Source organism: Camelus ferus, chromosome 1 (genome assembly GCF_009834535.1).
Source record: "Camelus ferus isolate YT-003-E chromosome 1, BCGSAC_Cfer_1.0, whole genome shotgun sequence".
Classification (NCBI taxonomy): Eukaryota; Metazoa; Chordata; class Mammalia; order Artiodactyla; family Camelidae; genus Camelus; species Camelus ferus.
In genome coordinates, this window is record NC_045696.1 from 22,022,884 (window position 1) to 22,049,839 (window position 26,956).

At 38.4% G+C, this 26,956-nt stretch overlaps 2 protein-coding genes across 3 annotated transcripts in view; both read right to left on the bottom strand.

The window, feature by feature from the left end:
• CHODL (chondrolectin) overlaps positions 1–16,594 on the bottom strand; it is a 269,700-nt gene extending 253,106 nt beyond the window's left edge. The window contains exon 1 of the mRNA XM_032477084.1: positions 16,477–16,594. The gene's annotated coding sequence lies outside the window, so the exon portion shown is untranslated. The remainder of the gene's footprint in view (positions 1–16,476) is intronic.
• The window catches only part of LOC116662776, a 212,847-nt gene continuing 202,421 nt past the window's right edge, over positions 16,531–26,956 (bottom strand). The window contains exons 6-7 of one of the 2 annotated variants that reach the window (XR_004318823.1): positions 25,511–25,614; positions 16,531–16,653 (exon numbers count right to left, since the gene is read on the bottom strand). The gene's annotated coding sequence lies outside the window, so the exon portion shown is untranslated. Of the gene's footprint in view, positions 16,654–25,510; positions 25,615–26,956 lie in introns of those variants that run through there. The other variant, XR_004318826.1, reaches the window with a different exon arrangement.

The window sequence follows — 26,956 nt, forward strand, 5'->3', positions numbered from 1 at the left end:
GAGCTCTGTGCCAGAAATGGGGACAAGGACCTTAAAACTGTCCTGTTCTTATTATAAATCACAATATCAGAACCTCATGATGCAGGAATTCAGCAATGAATGCTGCCTGACAGTGCTACTGGAAAATATAGAGATTTTCAGAAAAATTCCTGTAACGGTGCAGGACAAACATTGTTTTAACAAAGACCATTAGTCCATGAATGAGTTCTGAAGGGACTTGGATGCAGTTAAGTGACCATCTAACTTGTGTCAAGCAACAAGGTAGGCGTTGGTCCTGCTATGATTCTGCTCTGTAAAGAAACGGCAATTGTTGGGCTCACAGTAACAAACAGTCCTTAAATATTTGAATACTGATTGATTAATTGATTGACTGATCCTGTGATACAGGAAAAAGAATGTGGGGCGAGAGGATGGCAGTGCCCCAGGTTTCGGCTGAGTCCCTGGGATGCTCCCCACCAAGTGTGGGTCCTTGGCTTCACTCAAGGAAAGAATTCAAGAGTGAGCCACAGTTGACTAAAGCTAGATTTATTCAGAGAGATACACACTCCATAGACAGAGTGCAGGTTGCTTTAGAAGGCAAGAGAAAGGCCAAGAGGTATCGGGGTTGGGTGCTCAGTTTAAAGTAGAAATATATACACACCCCATAGACGGAGTGTGGTCCATGTCCTTCAGAAGGGAGAGTGGCCGCGAGGCACCATGTTGCTAGTTTTTATGGGCTCTGGAACCTCATATGCTAACAAGTGGGAGGATTATTCTAACTACTTTAGGGGAGTGGGATTCCCAGGAATTGGCCATCACCTACCCTTTGTCCTTTTGTGGTCAGCCTTAAAACTGTCCTGGCACCTGCGGGCATACCATTTAGCATGCTATTGTATTTCAATGAGTGTATATTGAAGCTCAAGGTTTACTGGGAGTAGAACCTTCCACCACCTTGGTGCTAATTGCTATGTCATTCTTTTAATGGCTGTGCCCTGCCTCCTTCCCTCCTATCTCACCTGGACCACTAGAAATGTGTTTCTGAAAGACTCCAGTTTCGGAAAGGATGAAGACTGTCTTTGCACTCCTTTTTCTTTCTTTCTTCTCCAAATCCCAACCATTCATCTCCTGTTGAAAGGAGAGGTGTGGTCACAAGTAGCAATAACACCGTTAATGGGTAGAAGGCATCTTGAAGAACACAGTGGAACCTACTGGGCTCGTTCAGCTCAGCAAATCTTAGACCTTGAGGTAAATCTAAGAGGCCCTAGTTGCATAAGAAAATCCAGGCTCCTAGAGAGAAACTATGATGAGAAATTAAGGGCAAAAATGTAGACACCCTAAAGCTGGAATAAGGTAACTCACAAAAGAGAGGACACTGTAGGAGGAGCCAGGAAGACAAGTATTTTTTATGTACAGAAAAGTAAAAGGATAGGACTCCTCTTTGGACCTTAGGTTTGTAGTCACTGAAAAATGACTCACCTGTATCATTAACAAGTGCACCACACTAAGAGTGTCCTAGTTCAACTCTTTGGCATAAATATCTCAATAGCTGAAGAAATAAAACTTCCATGATCAAAAGAAGCTACAGTTAGTTATCTGCCAGCCACATGAAGAAGCTTCTGTTCACTACTGAAGGCAAAGGGGCATCTGGGGGACTTTTTGCATCACCAGACACTGGAGCAAACGGAAATCAGCAGCAATAGAGGCTCCAAGGAGTTACTAAGAGGAGCTGATCACCTAAGGAATCACTGTGCTTGAGGTCCTTTTCTCCTCTCAATAAAGCGAATTACCCTGACTCTACACAAGATGATGGGAAAAGCCTGTGAGGCAATTCTGGAGTTGCAGCACATAAAGAAAACAATGAACAAGCAGAGCAACCAATTCAGAGGCTTACACCCAGTCCCGTAGGTCTTGATTAGAATCCATGCTTTTAGCATTTTTCCTGTGGTTGAGGTGACTTGAGAAATAAGAGCAAGACAAGTTGAGGACTCAACCACCCTCTACCTGAATAGGTCAATCAGAAGTCCTTTTTACACTGTAAGAAATATTGGGAGGTAAATATTTTTTCTTTCTTCCTGCCCCTGGTAACCCAAGTCCCGTGTACTCCTTCGAATTTCTCCTCTTCTCAGTGACACCCGTTGCAGCCCTACTTTGGATTGTATTTCTACAATCACTGCTGGGAATGAACAACACTTGCTTCAGGGCCCCCTAAGTTTAACTCAGACTAGAGTTGTAAGCCTACGCCCTAAGTATATTGCCCGAGACTGTGAATGCCATTTCTCACCAGATCAGAGCTGGATAACTACAGATATGCAGATACAAAATCCACAAAACACACAGAATATTAAAATGTTTAAGAAATTATATTTTAATATTGGTGGATACAAGAACTAGGAATTCTCATATTGCATCAGAACTACAATCCATCCAGTCCAGTTTTCTGTTTCCAAAACCAGTCTCCCAAATGTTTTTTGGTTTTTGTTTTTTGTTTTTTTTTTAATAATCTGAGCTTCCCTTGATAGCCATTCAGAGTTGTCATTAAATAGAATAATTAAGTAATTTTAAATTTGAGGTGTCTTGGTCACACAATTCAATTTTTTTCTCTTTATAACAAGATGACCCTGGGTCTTTCATGTATTCATTCTTTTTGTCCCTCTACTAATTTTTATTGTGTTCCTTTTTAATAAGAAATTCCTCTCACAACACCATTATGCTAGGCATTGAGATACAATGGTGAATAAGAGGTGGGTCCTGTGCTCAAGAAACTCAGAATCTAGAAGAAAGCGATGAGCAACCATCTGTAAGTTATACCCTGCATCATGAGGGTTTAAACAGTGTATGACAGAAGCCCAAAGGAAGTAGCAATTTGTTGTAATGGGGGAGGGAGTGACAGAGGTGAATTTGAAGATTCCATAATCCATCAATAAAGTTTTTTAAAAATAATAACAATGATAGAAGGAAGAAGGGGGAGGGGAAGAGAGAAAGGGAAACAGAGATGGAGGAGGAGAAGGAGAAGAGGAAGCAAAGAAAAAGTACATACAGTGAAATAGAAAGCTGTGGTCAGACTAGACAGAGTGTGAAGAGATGAGATCGAGGTGAGACCAGCTGGATCCCAGCATACGGTGAAGGCTGAACTTGAACCTAGGGAGCGTGAATTTTTTCAGCACACCATTGGAAGACTTTGGAGGTTTATAAACTAGAGTGACAGGAGTTTCCATTTTATGTTTTAGGAGGAAATCTGTATGTCTGGAGACTGGATCGGTATGTTTTGAGGAGAACGGAGTCTGTAAAATTATTGCTAAATGAGGACAATAACAAAGTAAATGGGGAATTTGTAGCTTTAGAGGTCTCATGTACACGAACTTTCCAGATGAAATTAAAATGTAAATTTAATTATTCTATGAATAGTCTTTTCTGAAGTATGAGTCTAAATGAAGCAGAAATTTTCAAACTGTTGTTTACTGATTGTTGCCAGATGTTCTTGGCTTCTATTTCATTTGCCTAAATGTAACACAGGAAAAAACTAAACAGGACAAGACAGAAACTAGCAGTTGCAGACCTAACACATCTGTGGCACCACTGGCTCATGTTAAAAATGGTAGGTGTCAGGTATCTGGTTAACTTGATCAAAATAGATCAAGCAAATCAGAAATAGATCGTGCAAACCAAAGTTCTCTAAGATTTCCAGACAGACATTGATTATGTTAGATCACAGGGAAAGTGAGGTTTTGGCAGTGTTTACAGATATTCACTGATAGTTAAACCAGGGATTCTTTGTCTGGAAATAATCCTCAACCTGTTGGAAACAAACAATTCAAAATAAACCTTTTCAAAACAAACACTGAAACAGACAAACTAATTCTTACATAAAGGACAACACTGTCCACAAAGAAGGGTACCCACTTACTCGGAAAAAAAAAATCAGTCCCCTCTATAGCACAGCTGCCAGGTCACTCCCACTAAACTCCTTAATACACAAAATTGTTGGCTTTTAGTTTTTAAACTGAAATAAATTAATTCTCTTTGGTTTGGGCACTTTCATGTATACATTTAAGTATGCATGTGTTGTGCTTGTGTCTGTGTGTGAATCTATTTTACAGATATTCTTTCTGTACTTTTAATATCATTTTTCCTGCTTAGATACATGTTACAGCTTTTTGCAGGTCATTCACGTGTAAAATACGAAACACGTGTACCTATCATTCCCTAAATGAGATGGATTTGATACAAAAAAAGACATTTTTTAAATTTTATTTCAACTTCAAAGGTAGCTTTTCTCTCCTGAAGAAATTTCAAAACATGAGTGTTATGTTAATTTGTATAATCTCTGATTTAACAAGTCTCTTGATTAAATACTTTTCTCAGTCAAAGATGAACAACAGAGTGTGATTATGCACTCTGAATACATTTTCCCATAACTGTGTATGTTTGTGATTTTTTTGGCAAGTTGTCTCTATTGATGGGAGAATAAAAGCCATTAACAGATTAAATTTAAAGTGATTTCATTTTAACCAAACACTCTTTATTTTTCTGGTGCCTTTCTCTGAGTATTAATGCAAAAGGTCATAAACGGGTGAAACCGAAGTAGGGACAGAAGAGAGATGGAGCAGGCTGGTGGCACACCTTCTGCTGGATACTAGAGAGAAGCTGTAAAAAGATGCAGACGCCAAAGGCAGAGAAGAAGGAGGAGAAAGAGGTGTTTTTCTGGCCAGAAAGATGATGACTGAGATGTTCTCATCATCTGGAATTTTCCCAATCTGACATTTTTTTAATGTAAATACAGTAAACTCTATTTGACAAATAGATTAGCAAATTAGAATGGTTTTTATCTAACTCAATTTGGGGGTATACTCTCTGCAGTAAAGAGCTATGGGTTCCTGGAATGGTATTCCTGGCACATCCAACTAAGTAAAAGAATGAACAAAGGAAACCCTTTCAGTTGACACTTTTGAGGATTAGCTGACTGCCTTTCATGAAGGATGTGTTACTTCTCAACAACAATTCGCACTAGATTTATTAACTACTTGCTATACTCGTGATAATGTAATTTATTTTCTCAAAGCTTTTTGTATTTCAGGGGAAAAATACTACTTTATAAGCTGGGCTCCCCTCCAGTTTTTCTGAAAGTTTCCTTTCTACGGACACATCTGGCAGTAAAAGAGCTCCCATGCCCAGGTATCGATATTATGCATAATTACTCACAGATGGCCAGTGAGCCACCCGCCCTGCACAGCACAGACAAATCCTCCGGGTCAGCTTGTCCATCTGCATCAAACCTCTACAACAGAACTCTAGGGAATCCATGTTTCAGAACCACTACCCAAACCCCCTTCAGCTCATGAGAAAACTGCTTTCAGATCAAAAATGGGAATAAATTAAAACTCTGACCTCTCATCCAGCACGATAAAATAGATTTGATAATATCTTCAATTCTTCACATTGAAGAACAGAAGTTCAATTTATAAGAAAATAAGGTATTTAGCTACTCATGGGCTTCAAAGTACAACAAATAAATAAACAAAGCTTTTAGGATAAGTTTAGGTTACACCTTTGAGAGAAGATAAATGTTCTTGATTCCTCATTTTTGAGAAAAATATAGAGAAAATGTAAGTTCTCTCTACTTTGCCCATGTCCTTAAAAATAGGTCCCTGTACACTTACCCATTGATCTCTGGGGTAATCCAGCTCCACATTTGGAAGACCCTGAATTTATTGGTGTGGTTTGATCTAGCCAGGACCAGGAAACTTCCTATAAATTTCTATTCATGGAATTGAATTTGTCTCACTCCCAATTCTTTTTAACGTCTCCAGCTCTTTTGATGTGGTCACATTAAAGACCGGAGAAGAAACAATGAAAACCTTAGGGGAAGCAAACACTAGTCCCTTTTTCCTTCTTCAAATAAGTCCATTCACTGTTGTCTATCCTTTTTATGACCTCTCACATACTGAGAATTTATCACCCAAAGTTTGTTTATATTTGAGAAGCACTGTGTTACCATCCATTTATCTTCCTTTAACAAAAACCATAATAGCAATATAATCTCATCCTCAAGACATAGTTTAAAGTTTTGTTAAGAGGTGTGTTTGTAGCCTGCTCTTAGGGATTAAAAATCACAGTTTAAGAACTGTGGTGAGACAGTAAATCAGACTTCTCCTTGCTCAGAAGCAAGGAGAAGGATCAGCTGGGGATAGGTAAGTTAAATGATATTCTTTCCTTAGTCACTACTTAATTTGCTGATCTTGTTTCAATACTTGCCCACAACATTTTCCCCAGACATCTCTGAAAGGATTTTAAATAAGGATGCTTTTCCTTGAGCCATCTGGCGGCTTCCTGGAAAGCAGCAGTGCAAGATGTCCCTTCTCACAGAGATTGATTAGATTCACAGAGGAACCTTTCAAAGCTGGTCATTTACAACAAGATGCTCACTGCGGGCCAAACTTGCTTTTAGGTAGCTCTAGCTGAACTCATACTAACATGGGCAATCAGCACTTCAAAGATAATGAGCTTACTTCTCAGACACAAAGAGGTGGTAAAAGAACAGACTACAGTAACACTGAAGTTTCATGCAAAGGGAAAGAGGCAAAAGAATCTCCCCAAAAGGTGAACATTCAGATACAGTGTGTCATTCACTCAACAAGCATTTATGGAGAACCTACTATGTAGCAGACATTATTAGGTCCTAGGAATACAGACCTGACAGAGACACAGTCCTTGCTACCCAGAAGCTCATGATCTTACAAAGGAGAAAGCCTTATAAGCAAATATACTGCACTTGAGTTTGAAGGTTACTGAATAATACATAAGTAAAACATGAAAGTCTGAACCAATCCCAGTGAGAAATAAACCCAGCAGAAAAGAGAGTACAAACAAGAGATATAAACAAATATTGTTTCTTGAAGAGTAACGATGCGGGAGATGTGGAGAGAAAAGCATTCAGGTTTGGGGAACTGCGTGGGGAAGGCAGGAGGAATCCAGGAGAAGCTGGACGAGAGATCCAGGCTGGAGAGGCATCAGGGCATCAGTATGGGTTAAAGTCATGCAAGAAGATAACAGTGCATCTTCCTGGAAGGAAAGGAAAAGACCAAAAACAGATTCTGAACCATACCAAGTTTGGGGAGATAACAGAATAAGAGAATCTGGTGAAGGAGATCGAGAAGGAATAGTTGGTGAGAGAGGAGACCAAAAGACAATGGCTTTGGAGAGGCCAAAAAAAGTTTCAAAACAAGGAGCCATTGATTGTATCAAATGTCTCAGAAAAGTTAAGATGAGGACTGGAAAACATTTCTGGGATTTGAACATCAAGAAACTATTAGTGAACTTGGCCAGAGCAGTCAACAGAGCCTTGAAAGCAGGATCTATCACATGCTGTGCATATTGGTGTGTGACGAGCCATTTAATCTATCATCCAACATAACCTTAACTTAAGAACTGAACAGATCCCATTAGCTGAGAACCTGGAATATTTATTTATTCAGTGATTAGTCTCAGCTTTTACACAGGAAAATTCAGGCCAGCTATACGAGACAGTGTTTCTGTCAACCTGCCCACAATATTCTAAATCCAATTAGCTTAGACACCAGTGGGGATGCTGCACAGGGTCTGGGGAAACCTCTGTGGCCAGGCTTAACCCCTCATTTGCTGCATTGTGGAGAAGTCCAGGGTATCCCCCAGAAAAAGGGCTGTGGCTCTGGGTTGGAGAGGATGTAGTGGCTTTTTGCCAAGAGTGTAGAAATGTATCACTATTTTACCAACCTATAAGGCCACATCAATATATACACAGTGATTATCAACCTTCAAATAACTAATAAGCAAAGTTGATCATATCGATCATTTCAACTTGGAATTATTAACTCTTCAATCTTAGAGGTATAAGTGGTAACATGTTTTTTCTCAATTTACTTGTGTATCCTGTATTCAACTTGCACATACTGAATACATTTTGCTTTGTTTCAGAATCCAATATGGTTTAGACAATGGTAAATCTAAAACAGGTGGAAGGTCACCCCTTGTGACCCTAAATTCTATTCAGGGAAATAAATTGTGTATATCTAAAACAACCATCAATAATTAGCAAATCTAAGCAATGGTGTGGCAATGAGAAAAAATAAACTTTATATAATCCTGGTGGGGCCAAGCTCAAGGGAGTCATCAGAATGGCATAATGTTATTTAAGGGTTTCAGAGGTGAGACTTGTGCCAAAAAATAGGGTATTAACGGAAATACTTTTTGTGTAAATGAAACTGAAACTCTTTTTTAGTCCTCTACGCTCACACTTCGTCACAAAGTAAACAAGAGTGAAACTTTATAAGAGTCAGCTGGTGGAGAAAAGCAAGCTCTCCACTCAACAGACCAGAATCCCATGCCTTTCTCTGTGACTCTTTATGGTGAGACCCTGGAGAAACAATCTGCCTTTTATCTTTTTTTGGTCTCAACTGGACTTTTACATAAATGGACTCTTTGGATTACCTGCTTTCTAATATCTGCTCCAGTTCCAGGAGTCTGATCTTGCAGTTCTAAGATTCAAAGTCCTCTCTGGCTGAAGAACAAGGCCAGCATTAGAAGAGAGCAAATTGTGTGTTTGAGCCACCAAAGAGTAGGTCAGAATGAAGAGTTACCTACAGGGATCTGACAACAGTATCTTGAAGAGCAGATAGGCACATTGTTACATCACCCAACACAGGATGGGCTTCTCTGCCAACTCCTCATCCCCATTATTATCTGCTCCCTTACCATCTCATCACTGTTCACCAATCATGATGTCAGTGCTGATACCATGGAAGTTTCTGATAATACTTTAGAGCACAGCCACTATTATCTTTTAAAGGGCAGTGATTCTGTTTTAATTTCCTGAAAATTCTAACTATGATTAGACTGTATTTGTTATAATATTGAATCACCTTTTTTAATTGAAACTACCATATTAAAATAACATCCAAGCTGTCCTAAGTATGGAAATGTAGGAAAATAATTTTGTCTCTCTTTCCTGATAAGACCTACTTACTTTCTCTAAATTGTAAATATAAATGCCAATTGACTCAGACCACTCAGACCATGGACTGTTAACTTTTGGAAAGTCAAAGAGGAAAATGAGGTAATTTCCTATACTTGAATTAAACTTACATTCTTTACAATAACAGATTTTGTTCTTAATTGTAATAAATACTGTAGTCTATGACTTTGCACATTTTCCTTTGAGAAAATCTTCCTTTTTTATTTACCTCATTTTTATATGATAAATGAGAAATTTCTCAAGTTAATAATCATGATCAAAATCCACTTTTTTCAGTCGAAAGTCAGAGTGTAGAATTTCCTGAAGCTGTTTTCTGAATTTCAAATGGCTCACTGTTTCAGAAAAGAGATTTCCTTAAATTATGTCCATACATCATCAAACATCCATGTAGATATTGAGAAATTATGAGGGAATGAGAAGACAAAAAACTCAGTGAACTGAGTAAGGTTGATTGGGAAGTTTCAAAGACACATGCATCTTCCACTTGAACCAAGGATTCACCATTGTTCTAGTTTTCTTTCATAACCTGACCCTGATTACTTTTAAGGGCACAATCAGAAAGAGGCAGGAGGTTTGATACCCCATACCCGGGACTAAAAGCTGAGAGCAAAAATATTTCATAGCAATAGCACTCATCTGAAAAGCCAATTTAGTAAACTGTGTACCTTCCCCCTGATTTTTGAAAAATCTTCCTAATTCTTTATTTCCTTCTAGTGAGGGTGACCGCATGCATCCTTAACATAGGAGGAGCAAGTGTTTTTGTCTTCATGAGCAAGCAAGAAAGAGCGAGTTGAAGAGACTCAAGCAAAGGGAAAACATCCATGGAACAGAGTAGTGTCAGCCAGAAAAGACAAGGAACTCAGGCTAGATGCCCCAGTTTTGCACCAAAACAGCATGAACACACTGAGCGCCCCCAGGCCAGGAAAGTACCTTCAGGCTCAGCACTGAAAGACCCGTGTGTAGTCCCCCTGTATTCAGAGAGTGGGCTGAATTTTCCAGCTTATGGTCAAAGGCTCTGGTGCTAAATAAACCTGCCCTTATTTTTCTGCTCTCTACTCGTGTTTATTTCCAGCAAGTTTAGACACAAACAGCATCTCAGACTCCTCCTTTCTCACTAACTTCCACTGAGAAAATCTTAATTTTGGTTTTACAGTCTTCCCTATTTGTGTCCCTTTGGCTCACAGCACTGGGTGTTTATTCCTACCAGGAGTCTGAAGGGAACAGATGAGCATCTGAATTTCGATACTTTTGCAAGCTGGCTCCGCACACAGACACTGAACAAATGCTTTTGAAGACAATGTTTTTGGAAGAGTAAAATTTTAGAAAAAAGTAGTAGGATACCAGGATGTATTCACAGGAGAGTCACTTGCCAGGAGTCAGGAAGCCACCTTCTACTCCTTCCTGGCAATGGTCTGACCCTAAAAGAATACTGTGTCCAGTGTTTGTCTTTGCAGTTTAAAATGAATATGAAGAAATCTGAGAGGGGCTAGAAGAGAACAAAAGTGGTAAAATACACTGAGGGAAAAAAAAGAAGAAAAGCAGTTATTTGGAGAAAAGATTAAAGACACCAAGACTGTTTAATCTGGAAAAGAGAAGCCTAGGGGGAGATTTAATGAGAAGTGTCAGAGTGAGTAAAAATATCAACCAAATTATTCTGCATCTTGACCAAGGAAAGAATGCAGGAAACGTGCTAAAATTGGAGTGAGGGCAAGAGAGTTTGGTTAGGCATAAGGAAGAAACTGTTGACTTTGACATTGGAACTCTGGAGTATATTGCCAAAAAAGGTGTAAAATTTCTTGGAAATATTACTAACAATCTGTACTAATTGATGAAGGCAGTTCTCTGCCACAAGAAGAATATTTAAACCAGATAACTTCTTGAAGTCCCCGTTTCGGGTCATGTTTATATTAAATTCACTACCTAAAAAGTAAGATCAGATCAAAATTCTCAAGCCCAAAACATTTTGCTCATAAAGGGTATTTAGGTCTCTGACACCTCCAAGTTTTAGTTGATTAGATTTAAGAAGCCTGAAGTTTGTGCTGAAAGATTTTTTTAAAATATTTCTATAATGTATCTTTGTCTCTTTTCTTCATCAGAGTTTCTTTTTAGTAGTTAGGATCTCTCAGGACCTTGAGGTTACTGAAAAGAAGATAAGGACATTCTGGTTTATAGTATATGAGACATCCAAATCGACCTTCTGGTCAAGGCTTATATTTAAAAAGGTAAAAATTAAAACCATCTCCCATTTCTATAACCGATGGTCCCTTACCAGATGAGTTTCCTTCACCACATTAGTAACAGCCTATCCCATGTGGTTTCCTAAGGCCCAAATGAACAAAAATGGAGGAGAAAAGAGAGAGAGAAAGATAACAAAGAAGTGAGAGTAAGACCAGGCGGTGTAAAAGAACAATAAGACGTCTGAACATTATTTTGACGGGGTGGGCGGACATTGAAAGATTTTGGGTAGGAAAGCTATATAATGTTTATTTTACTGAAATCATTCTGCAAGTGCAGAAAATGGAATAGAGTGAGGTGATACTAGATGTGAGGTATGATGATGGCTTAAATATGATAGTGGCAATCAAGGTAGAGCAGGTCAAGTGGTTCCAGAGATATTTAAGAGGCAGAGTGATTAATCTGATGTAACATAGGGTTGGTGAATGAGAGAAAAATCAAGGAAAATTCTCAGGTATCTGATATAAAGGACTGGGAGGACAGAGGTGCTTCTTTTCCAACTCAGTCACTGCAAACCTAAAAGCTGCAAGGGTGGATACGAGAAGACTCCCTGCATTTATAAGAACTTCTCAAAAATCTTTTTCTTCCCGGATCAAAGGCATCGGCATTCAGTTGAACAAATAATTGGACTGCCTTTAACATATTTCTGAACCTTTGCTGAGATAGCCTTGTTTAATCCTCAAAACTTACTTAACAAATGTCATATCTGACAAATACCCCAAAAACTACTTGGCAAATGAAGTACTGGAGACAGCAAACCATAGAATTAGTAAGAGGGCATGCAAGTCTGGAATGCAAACGACCTGACTTGCTTCACAGCACTTCGGGCTTTTGTAAAAATCCTATTCTCAAAACTCAAGTGGTTTTTCCCCCTGAAGTATATCATTCCAAAGGGCAAATCAAAACTTCAACCGCTGAACTTCAACTGAATCTATGTGCAATAGCAGATCCACTCATTATATGATTTTCAGGTGTATTTGGCAACTCTAAGATGAGCTGCTCTGGTGGCTTCTGCATTAGCACTCTCCTGGCGACTGTAGAAGTGTCGTCATGCAGAGTTTTAATTGAATCTGCCTAACACTCTCCTGGAGATTAAAGGTAAGTGTTTCCAAGAGGAAAGAAAAGTAATAGAACAGAAGAGCTTAAAGTTAGGTTGTAAGGTTTTAAGAGAAAAGAGTAGAACAATTGTATAGCGTTTATATCAATGACAATAATAGCACAAACTCGACTAAAGCAATACTTAATTCAGGGTTTGTTCTCAGGGAAACTGTCTCAGACGGACAACAGGAGGTCAAGAGCAGCCATTTAATCATTCCATGAATGCCATTTACAATCACAAAGTGAATCTCCAGGAATATTATTATTTAATCCCATGACTTTAGGCAGGCAAGGTCATTTAAGGGAAATAAAAGAAATCATAATTATTTTTAAACTGGCCATTTTGATTCAATTGGTCAAGGTGGTAGGCTGAAAATTTATGAGAAGAGAATTGCTCTTCGGTTTAAAACACCTTAATGACAAGTTTATTTATGGCAATTTCTGAGTGAATGAAATGGAGACAAAACATATTCTAGTCATAATTCTTAACTAAAAGGTTTTCTTCAAACACACTTATAATATTTAACTTGCAACTGAAAAGCCAAGGGTGTGACACAATTAGGTTGCACTTCCAGAATATATATGCTTTTACACTTCTCACCTAACCAATTTAATCTGGAAAATTTTTTAAGCCAAATGTATTATCCAGCATGACTCTACAACTTTCTAGAAATTGAGTCCTAAAGTCCACTAAATTACATCTGAGAATTGGGAATCCATTTCCTTCCAGAAATTATTGACAAAAAGAAACAAAGCCTAGATTGTTCTAAGCATCTTCAAGTCTCCAGCATGTTACTGTTGGAACCACCATTAAAACTGTACTCAGTTCATAACTTGTGAAAACAGTTCCCAATCAGAAGTAAGCTGAAAGCAATCAAACTGTTACATAATTAGACATTCTAAGTCCATATCCAAATTTAGCATTCCACAGAGTCAAAGGTACCCCATGGAGCAATTTTTTAAATCACACGATGCTGACCTAACAATCTATGAGTGATTTCTCCATATTCACACCCAGTAATACATTACCAAACGGAGAAATCCTTTCCACAGTCTTCACTTAATATATACTGAGCACCTCCCACTGCAGGGATGGGGCACCAGAGTGTAAGCAATAGAGAGCTCAAGTCCTTGTTTTTCAATTTAGCATTAGGTGGATTCTGATGTTATGCCCCCAATTTAGCAGGCAAAGGAGAACTCAAGAATTTCCAACCTGCAATGAGGCACTTGTCATTCAATACTTTCAGATATGAAAGGTCATTATTATTGAACAAAAACAGAAGTTTCTAAAACAATCTTGAGAATCTTTTTTCATATTCAACTTTGGCCAGTAGAGGCCAACTAATTCACTCTGTTAGTTCACCTCATACAGAGTAAGGCTGATAGTAAAGAAATCATCAAATCTATTATTTCTAAGAAGTTTGTCTGTGTGCCCACCACTTTCACCCCCCTAGTCGCTGTTAGCAAAGAAAATGAAACATTTCTCAGCAAAAATGCAGTTGTGGGCACGGAGGGGAAGTGCTGACAGTCTAAATAATGGTTACATAAACATTGATCTCTAAACTTATGTTCTTTCTAACTTCGGAAAGGTCAAGCATCCTTGTAACTCAAAAGGAAGCTATAGGAACACTATGACCCTCATGAGCATGCTATTCTGCATTAATATCCATTCAAGACTAATTTCCACACCAGGACAAATATTCATATTAAAGAGAAAATTCCGTAGTTCTCACATCAGGGACTCATGGTCCCAATTGAACAATTCAGTTATTGGCCTTAGGAAGAGTACTTTTAGTATAGTCACTTTGAAAAGTCCATGAAAACTGATTTTGACTAGTCACTTGTCAATTTCTCTACCTCATATCAAATAGTATCAAGTCCTTATAAATATGGCTACAGCTTAAGAGAGAAAAAGACAATTTTTCACAAGCTCATTTTTCATCTCATTCTGCAACTTCCTCACAGTAATTAGGGAGAAATAAAAATGTGTCCTCTAGAGACATATCTCATTTATGCTTCACTTTATTGCTCTTTGCAGATATTGAATTTTTTACAAACTGAAAGTTTGTGGCAACCTTGCTTCGAGCAAGTCTATTAACGCCATTTTTCCAACATTATTTGCTCACTTTGTATCTCTGTATCACATTTTGGTGATTCCTATAATATTTCAACCCCTCCATCAGCAAAAATATTAAAACTCACTGAAGACTCAGATGATGGTTAGCATTTTTTAGCAACAAAGTATTTTTTAATTAAGATTTGTAGTTTTTTTTTAGACATAAAGCTTCTGCACACATAATAGACTACAGTATAGTGTAAACATAACTTTTATATGTACTGAGAAACCGAAAAAAATTGTGTGACTTGCTTCATTGCAATAGTCACTTTATCGTGGTGGTCTGGAATCGAACCCACAATATCTCCAAGGTATGCCTCAACTTATCTGGTCACTGCCCAGTTTCTCAGATATTTATAAGAAGCATCTGCACTAGAGAAGCCTGCTTCTGACTGCTGTTAGAGGTCATCATCATTGCTGTGTATGTGCTCATGTCAAGCTAAAAACATTTCACACCACAATCTTCAAGACCGACAACTTTTAAAGGTAACTATAAAGTCAGTTTTTCCTTTCCAATTATTCCCTACTAGTAGGGGGTCTTTTTTACTCAGTTTGAATTCTGCTGAGAGCTCTAAGCAGTGGTCAATCCAAGCTGCAATTGTTCTTTTTCTTCTACCATTTGAATCATCTGTCTTTCATCCTCCACCTTTCTAGGAACAACTTTCATACCCCAGAGAATTACACAGGAGACCAAGCCAAGGTTATAGTGAAAGAACTCCATCAAAAGGCTGCTCTCAATGGAAGAAAGAAAAGTTCTTCTTCTTTATTGTCCATCAAATCTATCATGGTACCCTTCCCATCAGCACTTCAGTTCCCAGTTTTGTTTTCAGCAAAGCCTATCCTGATACAATTTGTGCCCATTTCTAACTGGATATGAAGAAACTAGGTACATATTGTAATATTAGACCAAATCTTCTTCAAACTATTTCTTCAAAAATATGAGACCAACTCTTCTTCAAACTAGAAGTACCTCCCTTTGTTTTTATATTTGCCAAATGCAAAGAAAAGAATTGTCCCCTTTTTACTTGAAATAGAAGAGTTTCAGAACACTTCCTATACCAGAAAAATAATGCACAGCAACAGAAGTAGGTCCCAACTTGCAGTGGCCCCAGACACCCAACCTTTTCTTACAAGTTATGGCACAGTTATCAGTAAGCCTGACATCAGATCTCAGAATGCAACCAAGAAAGTGAAGTTCAGAAGCTCTGACTGTAAGATATGTTAAGACAGACTTCTACTGTTAGTGACCCCAAAAACCCACAATAATGTCTTTGTCTAAGCCTAATGTATAGTTTTACCAGACCTGGGATCCTAACATGAAACCATCCTTCAATATTTCCTCATTGATCATTCTAAGCATCTCACATAATTATTCTTCCAGTTGAAAACTTGGGCAGTGAATGGAGAAGTCTATCATTGGCATAATGCTGGCTAACAAAAAGTATAGGTCAGCCTTAACCTTTTTGCAACTTTGGCTGAAATGACAAAGAGTCAGTATAGGTGCTATCACTGATATGATAGAATGGGTGGTGTATACACAACAGAAATTTATTTCTCACTGTTCTAGAAACTGGGTAGTCCAAGATCAAGGTGCCAACAGGTTCTGTGCCTTGTAAGAGCCACTTGTTGACTCATAGATAGTCATCTTGCTATGTCCTCACATGGCAGAAGAGGTAAGGGAGCTCTCTGGGGTCTCTTTTATAAGGGCACTAATCGCATTCATGAGGGATCCACCCTTGTAACCTAATGAGAGCCCTAAGGCCACACCTCCAAATACCAATGGGGATTAGGTTGCAACTATAAATTTGGAGGGGAGGGGCATATTCAGTCCATAACAATATTTATATATACTTCTTTAATTATATAGGTAAATCATGACTGCATATTAAAACATTTAAATATTTCAGATAAGATAAAAATTCTCCTTTGAGTAACACTCTCCCATCACTCCCCAGGGAAAACCCCTATTCTTGCAGCTTCCACTGTCATCCTCTTGTAACCCTGCCACTTCAATGTTATGAAGAAGCCCAAACCAACTTACCAGAAGGTGAGAGATCATGTGGAGGAGAACTGAGGCATCTCAGCTGACATCCAGCACCCACTGCCACACATCAGAGTGAAGACAACTTGGACCCCCCAACCCCAGTAGAACCTTCAGATAATTGTATATTGAATGATCCCAGGTGAAACCAGGATAAGAACCTCCCAGATTTTCAACCTATAGGTAATGAGAAATAATAAACCATTGCTTTAAGACATCAAAGACTGGTTTGTTACACAGCAACAGATAATTGAAATATATACTTTGACCATTTTTCTGTTAGGTTAGTTCTTTATCCTTTTTAGAATGTTGTTTTAACTTTTTTATTCTGAAATATACTCCTTTTTAAGTTTCACAGATATTTTCTTCTAGTCCATTATGGAAAAACAGAACCAGTAGGAAATATCTATTAACAGAGTTATTGTAGGGAATTGGTTTATGCAGTTGTAGACGCTGGCTAGGTAGGCTCAAAATTCATAGGGAAGGCCTCTTCAAATTGAACTGAAGCTGCAGTTCATGGGGCAGAATTTCTTCTCCTTCAAGGAAACCTCAAATCTGCTCTTAGGGCTTCCAAAAGATTAAATCAGGCCCATCTACATAATCTAAAGTAATCTCCTTTGCTTAAAGGCAAGTAGTAATGGAATTTAATAGCATCTTCAAAATATCTTCGCAGCAACACCTAGATTAGTATTTGAATAAATAATGGTGACTGTAGCTTACTCAAGCAGACATTTATGTAAAATTAACCATCATACTTGTCTTTAAATTTATATGGTGATTTAATCAAAATTAAGTTTTTTTATTCTGATGTAATCAAATGTATTAATGCTCGTTATGGTTTTCGGTATCATATTTAAAAACTGCTTCTTGGGTCCAGATCAAGATGATGGAGTAGAAAGACCCTGAGCTCACCTCTTCCCACAGGCACACCAAGATTACAGCAATTTAAAGAGCAACTATCTCTGAGAACAACTTGAAAACTAGCAGAAAAGATTTCCCACAACTAAAAATATAAAGAAGGAGCCACAACAAAATGTGTAGGAAGGGTGGACTCACATCCCCAGCACAGTGACCCCGAAACAGAAGGAAAACCACAACCACAGAGCTCTTCCCCAAGGAACAAGGAATCTAGACGTCACATTAGGCTCCCCAGCCCAGGGGTCCTGCATGAGAAAGTCAAGTCCTCAAAATGTCTGCCTTTGAGAACCAGCAGGGCTTACATTCAAGAGCTGTAGGAAATCTAGGCCCTATTCTTAAAGGGTGCATGCAAAAATTCACTCGCTCTAAGACAGTGCAGAGGCTGCAGTTTGAAAATTTCCAGGGTCAGTCCCAATTCCTGATCTTGGAGAACTTCTTAGAGAGGCAGAAGGCAGCTGGAAATTTCCGCAGGGATTGAAATACTGGTGACAGCCATATTTGTGATATCATTCTACCATGATGACACCAGCACTGGCAGGCACCATTTTGGAATCCTCCATCTAGCCTATTAGTGCTAGGGGCTTGCCCCATGCACCAGTACATCTGTAGGAATCAAACATGCCAGTCCTCACAGCCAGCCGTGCCAAGGTCCTGTCTGGCCGACCACTGCACTCACAGTGATCAGGTGTCACCAGATGTCACTGCCAGATGAGCAAGGGATCTGCTCCATCCATCAGCATGCCCACAGAGGTCACACTCCACCAGGCTGCCCAGTCAGCCACACTGAGGGCCTGCCATACCCACTAACACAGCCACAGTGGTTGTACACCACTGGAACTCACAGCCAGCCATGCTGGGGGCCTGTGAACCTCAGGGTGCCCACAGTTGTTGCATACTCCCAATCCACACAGCCAGCCATGCCAGGGGCCTGCCCTGAACACCAGGGTGCCCACACCAATTATGCATCTCCAAGCTCACAGCCAGCCACACTGGGGTCTACTGTGCCCACTAGCACACCCACAACATTGCATGCTCTGGACCACACAGCCAGCCAGGCAGGGAGCCAGCCCCACATACCAGTGTACCTACAGTGTTGGCTCCATCACAACAGAAAGCCATGTGCACCCCATGCAGGGAACTCACTGGTTCTCTTTATCATTATTATTCTTTAAATTTTTTTAATTTGGTATCATTTTAGACTTACAGGATAATTGCAAAAATCATACAGAGAATCGCCATCTAGGCGTTATCAAGCTTCTCCTAATGTTAACATCTTACAGATCAGTTATCGAAACCAGGAAATTAACACCGGTACAATATTGTTAGCTAAACTTCAGACTTAAACTGGATTTCCCTAGTTTTTCTAATAAAATTTTCTCTCTGTGTCAGTATCAATCCAGAAGCCCACATTTTATTTAGTTGTCATGAATCCTTAAGTCTTCTCCAAACTGTGATCATTCCTCTATCTTGATATCTTCTGTGACCTTGATATAGCTGAAGAGTACCAGTTAGGTATTTTGTAGAATTTTCCTCAGTTTGGATTTTTCTGCTGTTTTCTCAGTGAGTACATTGAGGTTATGAATTTTTAGAAGAATTCCACAGAGGCGATATAGCCTCAGCACATGACAAATGTTAATCTTGATCACCTGGTTAAGGTGGTGTCTGCCAAGGTTCTCCACTGAATAGTGTTTCTCCCCGTGGAACACATATTTAAATGGGTCATAAATGGGTCATTCTTTGATGTTACACAAAAATCCTGTTTAACCTTAAACTTTCCACCACTAATTTTGGCATCATCAGTGGATCTTGCCGGCAGCAATTATTATTGTGGTGTTCTAATGGTGATTTTCTACCTCTCTTGTTTCAGGGAACTCATTCTCGTGACCTAAGGGGAGCATGCTGCTGGGCCCCACAGCACATCTACATAAGGCCACTTCTCCAAGATCAGAAGACATAATGGATCTCTGCCTAATACAAAGAAACAAACACAGAGAATTAGGCAAGCTAAGGAGATAGAGGAATATGTACCAAATGAAAGAACAAGACAGAATCCCAGAAAAATAACCAAATGAAACAGAGACAAGCAATCTACCTGATAAAGAGTTCAAGGTAATGATCACAAAGTGGCTCACAGAGCTCAGGAGAAAAACGGCTGAACACAGTGAGAACTTCAACAAAAGTTATAAAATATAGAAAGAACCTATCGGAGCTGAGCAGTACAATCACTGAAATAGAAATTACACTAAAGGGAATAAACAGTAGATGAGATGATAAAGAAGAATGGATCAGCCATCTGGAAGGTAGAGTAGTAGAAATAACCCAAGAAGAAGAAAAAAATTAAAAAGAATTAAGAAAGTTAAGGACAGTTTAAGGGACCTCTTGGACAACATCAGGCATAGTCACATTCACATTATACAAGTCCAAGAAGGAGAAGAGAGAGAGAAAGGGGCAGAGAACATATTTGAAGAAATAATACTAAAAATTCTCTAATCTGAGCAAGGAAACAGACATCTAGGTCAGAAAGCATAGAGAATATCAAACAAGATGAGCCAAAATAGGTCCAAACCAAGACACACTGTAATTAAAGTGGCAAAATTTAAACATAAAAGAAAAATCTTAAAAGCAGCAAGATAAAAGCAACTAGTTAAATACAAGGGATCTCTCATAAGACCATGAGCTGACCTTTCAGCAGAAACTCTGCAGGGCAGAAGAGAGTAGCCTGATATATTTAGAATGCTGAAAGGAAAAAACCTACAACCAAGAAAGAATATTCTACCCGGCACGGTTATCATTCAGAACCGAAAGAGAGAGAGAGTTTTACAAGCAAATAAAAGCTTGATGAATTACCATTAAACTGTTTATATCAAGATCTGAATAGGTACTTTCCAAAGAAGACATATGGATGGCCAACAGGCACGTGAAAAGATGCTCAACATCCCTAATCAGATGCAAACCAAAACCATAATGAGATATCACCTCACACTTGTCAGAACGGCTATTATCAAAAAGATCACAAATAGCAAATGTTGGCAAGGATGTAGAGAAAAGGGAACCCTTATACAATGTTACTGGGAATATAAATTGCCACATCAACTTGGAAAATAATATGGAGGTTCCTCAAAAAACTAAAAATAGAACTACTACATGATCCAGGAATTCTACCACTGCATATATATCTAAAGAAAATAAAAATATCAATTCAAAAAGATACACGCACCCCAATGTTCACAGCAGCATTATGTACAATTGCCAAGATATGGAAGCAACCTAAGTGTCCATCCACAAATGAGCGGAGAAAGAAGATGTGGCCATGGATGCCCTTTTCTCATCCAAGTGGAAGTTTGTTGGCTTATCAAAATGGGCCACAAGAAAGAAACTTACTGGATACGAACATCCAGCGAGTCTTGTAATCTCTGACAGTGTGCTGTTTTACAGCAGGAATGAAGAGCATCTATTATTACAATGAGTTACTTAATCAGAGATGATTTAAGAGTTTCTACTCGGCTCACAACAGATAATCCAATTTTTCTCAATAACAACAAGCTATGTATTATTTTTAATTTTTTGTATGTATGAGACACATTCAAAAAGTATATAAAACATAAATATAAGAGCTTTACAAAGTGACACACACGTAACCTCCACCCAGGTCAAAAAATGAAACATTAACGGAATCTCTGAGGCCTCCATAACATTCCCTCCCAATTACTATGAACCTCTGTGCCCCCAAATCAACCTCTACACTGTTCTGGCATTGTAAGTGTGCCTGTTGACAAACCTTAAGTAAATGGAATCTTAAACTTTTATTTTGTCTCACCTCTTTCCCCTGATACTATGTTTATGACATTAATACACTGTAACTTTTCATAGTAGATCATTAATCTTCTCCGCTGTATCATATTTTTATATAAATATAACTGAATTTACATGTCCATTCATTATTGCTGGAAATTCAGTTGTTTCTAGTTTTTTGGCTATTATGAATAATACTGAGATAAATATTTCTGTACCATCTTCTGATGAAGATAGGTATGAGCTGCAGTTGGATTTTTGTCCCAGAGTGAAATCCCTGGGTCATTCACCGGGTTTGCTCAGCTTTGGTGGGTAGTACTAAACTACAGGACTCCCTATGTAACTTTCTGGGCCCAGTGATATGTGACAATCCAGAGCCCTCAGTCAAAAATTATTAAGAATTTCAAGACAGAAAGAGGAGAATATTAAAACAAGTGTGGGGCCCTTCTAAGCACAGGGTCCTCCGTGACTGCACAGGTCACTTGTGCATGAGGCTGATCCTGCCAAACTCTTCCCCAAGTGGCTGCACCAATTTTTTCACTCCGGAGTTTTTTCACATCATTTGGATTAATGGAATTGTGAGTCTTGTAATGGGGTTGAGCGTTTTATGATTACAAGAGCTAGCCCCAGAATTCTACCCTAGGAAAAAACATTTGGGGAAACACCTTATTTGATAAAGCTCACAGGGTAAAAGGAGAGATTTGGAAGGAAAAACCAAGGCAACCAAAATGAACACTGGATTTTATTCATGAGGCAACGTGAGGAATGTATTTCCTTCTGAACAGAGTAGGAAAAATGAGAGGCAAGAAGCAGAAAAGGGAAAGAAGAAAGAGAAGATTATGACTCAGGGGTGAAAAATGCCCACTAGCAGACTTTCATTAATAAGAGTTTGTAACATTCAATTTTAATTTGCCTGCATTTCTAAATTGTAAGCATTTCTCCCTGTTTCCCACCAAAAAAATTTCAGGATTGTGTGAGGATAGTTTCTTTGTAAATACTGATATGGAGCCAAGTGCCATAATTAAACAACACTCTGTGGAACCAAAAGATGTGGTGTGTTAGACACCAGGGAAAGAGAAGTCCAGCAGAAACAGTAAACTGGAATCAGAGGTGCTCACACGTCCACCCACATGCCCTTGGATCTTTCTGGAAGAGCTGACACCTTCACAAAGCATAAAATGTGGGTTCCAGCTGATTTTATTTAAAAGCAGAGTCCACAAGCACTATATGTTAAGTAGTAGCCATTTCCACATCAACTGATAGCTATCAAGCACACTGCACTGGTTCTCTTCTGAATAGATGTAACCTGATAGGAAAACAGAACTTGGCTTTCTAGTCAAAACAGAACAGCAATCATCTTTAATACTCAAGGGTTCCAATATATCAGTAGACACTGGGACAGCCCGTAGAAGTGGCAGCATTTCTGCAAAAACATGGCAAAACCCGTGGAGAGAGTATGGTGACTAGCGGGATGAGATGGTGTCAACAATAAGTATCATTTTCATCAGTGGGGACTGAAGCAGGATGAGGAGAAATGGTTCATTCCATGTAACGATTAACCAAAGTTGATGAAAAGCAACCCAGTAATAAGTATATGTGGACTGGGGGTGGTATGGGCTGGGAGAGAGGAGGGATTTTTTCAGAGAGCTATGTTCCTCAATAGCAAGTTAGAGCAAAAGCCCCTAGAATTCTAGGAGCTTGAAAAGCTTCAAGTTACTCGGCTTCTGGTGCTGTCAGCTGGTGCTGCCCAGCTGGAGTTTTGACCTCTGTAAGCACATCAAGGACACATTCCTTATTTCATTTATCTTGGTATCCTTGGGCTTTAGCACAGCATTCAGAATATATGAGGCATTTAAAAATGATCATTAATTAGCTTACATATGAATTAAGTGAGGTGACAAATTTTTATTTAAAAAAAAAATGCAGGAAATTCTTTCCACCAGTGAAAGTTACCTGAGAAGTTTATCAAAATGAAAAAGTGAGAAAGTAGAAAGGTTACCCAAAAACCAAAATCATTCTTTATAAAGAACTAACTGTAAAAAAAGAAATCTAAGCCCCAGTGGTTAAAGGAGCTGAATTTCAAACCAATGTGAAGATTATCAGAACCACGGGAAAATAAAAATGTGTCCATGGGGAGACACTGTATTTTTCTTAAAAAAAAAAAAATGAGAAGGGATTAAACAGAATTCTAGTATGACCTTGGACAAATAATTTAACCCATAAAAACCACAAATCTGATCAGCCTCTCTGTGAGCTTTTTCTGCCCGTGCCCAGGACACTGAACACCCCTGAGAGGACAGAGAGCTCTCAGACTTGTCCCATTACAAATTCCTGTGGTCTAACTTCAAATGAGCCCTCTGTATTCAGCAATCTCCTAACCACAACCAGGTTTCTCCTTTCAGTGGCTAGTTCAAAAACTCTTTTCTCTGCTCTCTCCCTACTTCTCCCTCAGCTGATAACCTGTCCAATTTTAATGGAAAATTAAGACACTGTGACTATCAAGTTTTGGTCTTATGCTAATCCCTGTCCTCATTTTAGTGCCTACTATCTCTCTGTCAACCCTTCCTCCCCAAAATTATGATGAAGATGTTTCCCTTTCACTCTCCAAAGATTATTCCTCTACGTTCTCAGTCACACCCCTTCCTAATTTCTGTGGACCTTGAATCTCATACTTAACCATCTCCCCAGCATCTTTTCCACACTGCTGGATTTCTACACTTTTTATGATTCCAAAGATGCAAATGTATAGCCTAACTTTAAGAAAAAAACATAATAAAACAAAAACCTTCTACTGACTTCTGTTGAAGTAGTTCACCTTCTCAGTATTATGAAAGTCCTCTGAACTACCAAATTTTTCAAAGTGATCTCTGCTTGATAACATTTTTCCTTTACTCCACCTTGTAATATCTTTAACTCCTTGAAAAGGATTTAAGGGTTTATGTCCTAACTTTCAAATCACCTTCCACCCTTACTTCATCCTTTTTAATAATGATTTATTCTCCCAAACCAAAATGATTAAGGCTATCCTGCTAGGTTCGCCTAAATCTTTGCACCTCACAACCCATCAGTCACCAAGTCTTGCAATTCTTCCTTGACACTGACTTTTAGATGGGTCTCTTGTTCTTCATGCCTAAATCCTTAACCATTTATGCTTGGGATGCTGAAATTGCCTACTAGCTACTTATATAAGCTAAGAAGTGCTGTGTCAATAAATGATCCCAGAATCTCAATGACTAACAGTAAGAGAGTTTATTTCAACTTTGAAATATGGGTCCTTGGGGGACTCCATCTCATGCTTCTTAACCCTGAGAGTCAAGGTGATGAAGAAGCCCTTGTCTAAAAAATTGCCAGTCTCACAGAAAAAAGAAAAGACAACATGGCAAACCACAGTGCAGCTCCCGAAGCTTCTGCTTGGAAGGGGCACTCATCCCTTTTCGTTGTTTCCCAATAGCACATCCCCTCTGTCCTCATGCTCTCCTCCCCATCCCCCACCCCCACCCCAACCAGCACTCCCTCTGCAAAACCTACACGTTCTTCAACACTCTCAGACAATAGTTCCTTGTATACATCAAGGCACTCCAGATCCCTCTCCAGTAATTCTTCCCTAATTATTGTCTGTGCTGCCCTCCTTAGAGTTTCTGTATGTCAGATTACAATGCTAGTATATATGTGGCCAATTTGCACAGTAATTGCATCTATATCTCTAACTTCTCCAACTATGTTGTATGTATTTTGTGATCAAGAATAATTCTCTATAATTGTCATTTAAATTCTTGATTTTTGCTTATTTCCAAACAATCAGGAATGTCTCTGATATAAAACAATTTGTAATTTCTCTAAGGCACACCATGAGATAGTCATGCTCCTAACTAGAGTGAGCTTGGTGGGGCGTATAGAGGAAATACAGAGTAATGAATGGTAAATGTGGTTATGAATGCTGGTTCTAGAAATAGCCTACCCAGGTTCAAATCCATGGCTCCATCACTTACAAACTGGGTGACCGTTAGCAAGTTACTTAAAATTTTTTTTGCCACATTATCTCTTATTTGAAGAGTATATTAATATGATTATATCACATGGTTGCTTTAATGAAAAAATAAATACATAAAAAGTGATTACAAAACTGATTGGTACATATTAAGCCCTCAATAAAGATTAGGTGTTGTTGCTGCTACTATTAGTGGGAAGTCTACTATCTCAAAAGAACTTTGTTATTTTCTACTCTTATGACCATCAAGAATAAAGTATATGAGGAAACACATTCTCCAGTGGTACTTGCAAATCTGGTGTTAGGAAATATTGCTAAAATATTCCAAATACTTACATTTCTTATGTTCCCTATAGCACTGAGGGCTGTCCTGGATCCATTCAAGATGTTCAATAACTATTTGTTGGTTGGCATGACCTCTCATCTCTCAGCTTCCAAATCTTAAAAACAGGAATAATATCTAAATTACATATTTAAATTACCAAGTTATTTTAAATATATAATCTTGAATTTGTTTTAGAAAACAAAATAAAACAAAATATACGCACATAAATTTATTCTGATAATAATGAAAGTGGGAAATGGGATATTTGGGGTGACAGGAGAAAACAAAAAAGATTAAATAAATGTTGCTATTCAGCATTAGAGGAGATAGAGATCATATGGGGATATTTATGGAGAAAATGTTACAACAAAGTTAAAAGTGGCCAAATAACACAACATTCTTGCTTTGAAGTCAGAAAAGCAAAAAGTGACAGACTTTGAGACATTCTACGAAAAAAAAATCAAATTCTTGCAATGACTTGAATATAAAGGGAGAAAAGGAAAAAAAGGATCATGGTTGAGAAAATGCCCAAGTTTAAAACATGTATGAAATCTCTACTGACAATCTGGAAGAATTAAAAAACAAGACCTAGGGGTGAGTGTAAGGTAGGGGGGTGGTGTAGGGGAGAGAGCAAGAGAGTGAGGGAGAACGGAAAATGAACAAACTGTGTATGAACAAAATAGCTTTCCATTGTCACTTACCAAATTCTGTTGGGTGCTGAAATGTCTCTGACTCCAGGGCTTTAAGAAGTTATTTATCCTATTCTCAGCATTTTGAGGTATATTTTCCTCCATGTATTCTGTTTTATTTTACTTATTTGTACTCTTCTATAAGAAACTAACTTTTCAAATGTGTCATTAAAATGGCAAATTTGCCACTTCAACTGAAAGCTAGTTTGGAAATGACTGTTAGTGATAATATTCGTATCATGAAAGTACATAATTGCAACCTGGCAAAGACATTAGTTTGATATATAAAAATATCCTGTGTCTGTTTCTGCAATATATGTTCGTTTCCAAACACACACACACACACACACACACAACATTGCTTCTGTAGTGGATTTCCATTTGGAAGAAATAAAATGTTCTTGACTTAACGTGTTGGCTTTCTATTAAAGGGTATGTTTCTTGCCAACAAACCATTAGATTACCAGTGTTCAATGTTAGAAATAGTTTCTTAGTGAAAAATAAAATTGTACCATCATTGGATCTCATCTTTTAGTTTAAGTGGATCTCTAGTGACTGTCATACATACATGGGATCCAGGTTGGAATTTATCACTAATACTATCTTGGTATGGAAATTGAGACATAGATTTGTTATTTCTAAGCCTACTTTCTTAAACTATATCATAATATAGGTTCAAAAACATAACTCAGCACAGTAACAGTCAGAGTTGAGAAGCAAATGGGTCCCACTGTCCTTTACCCATCCCTAAACATTCCTCCTCTTACT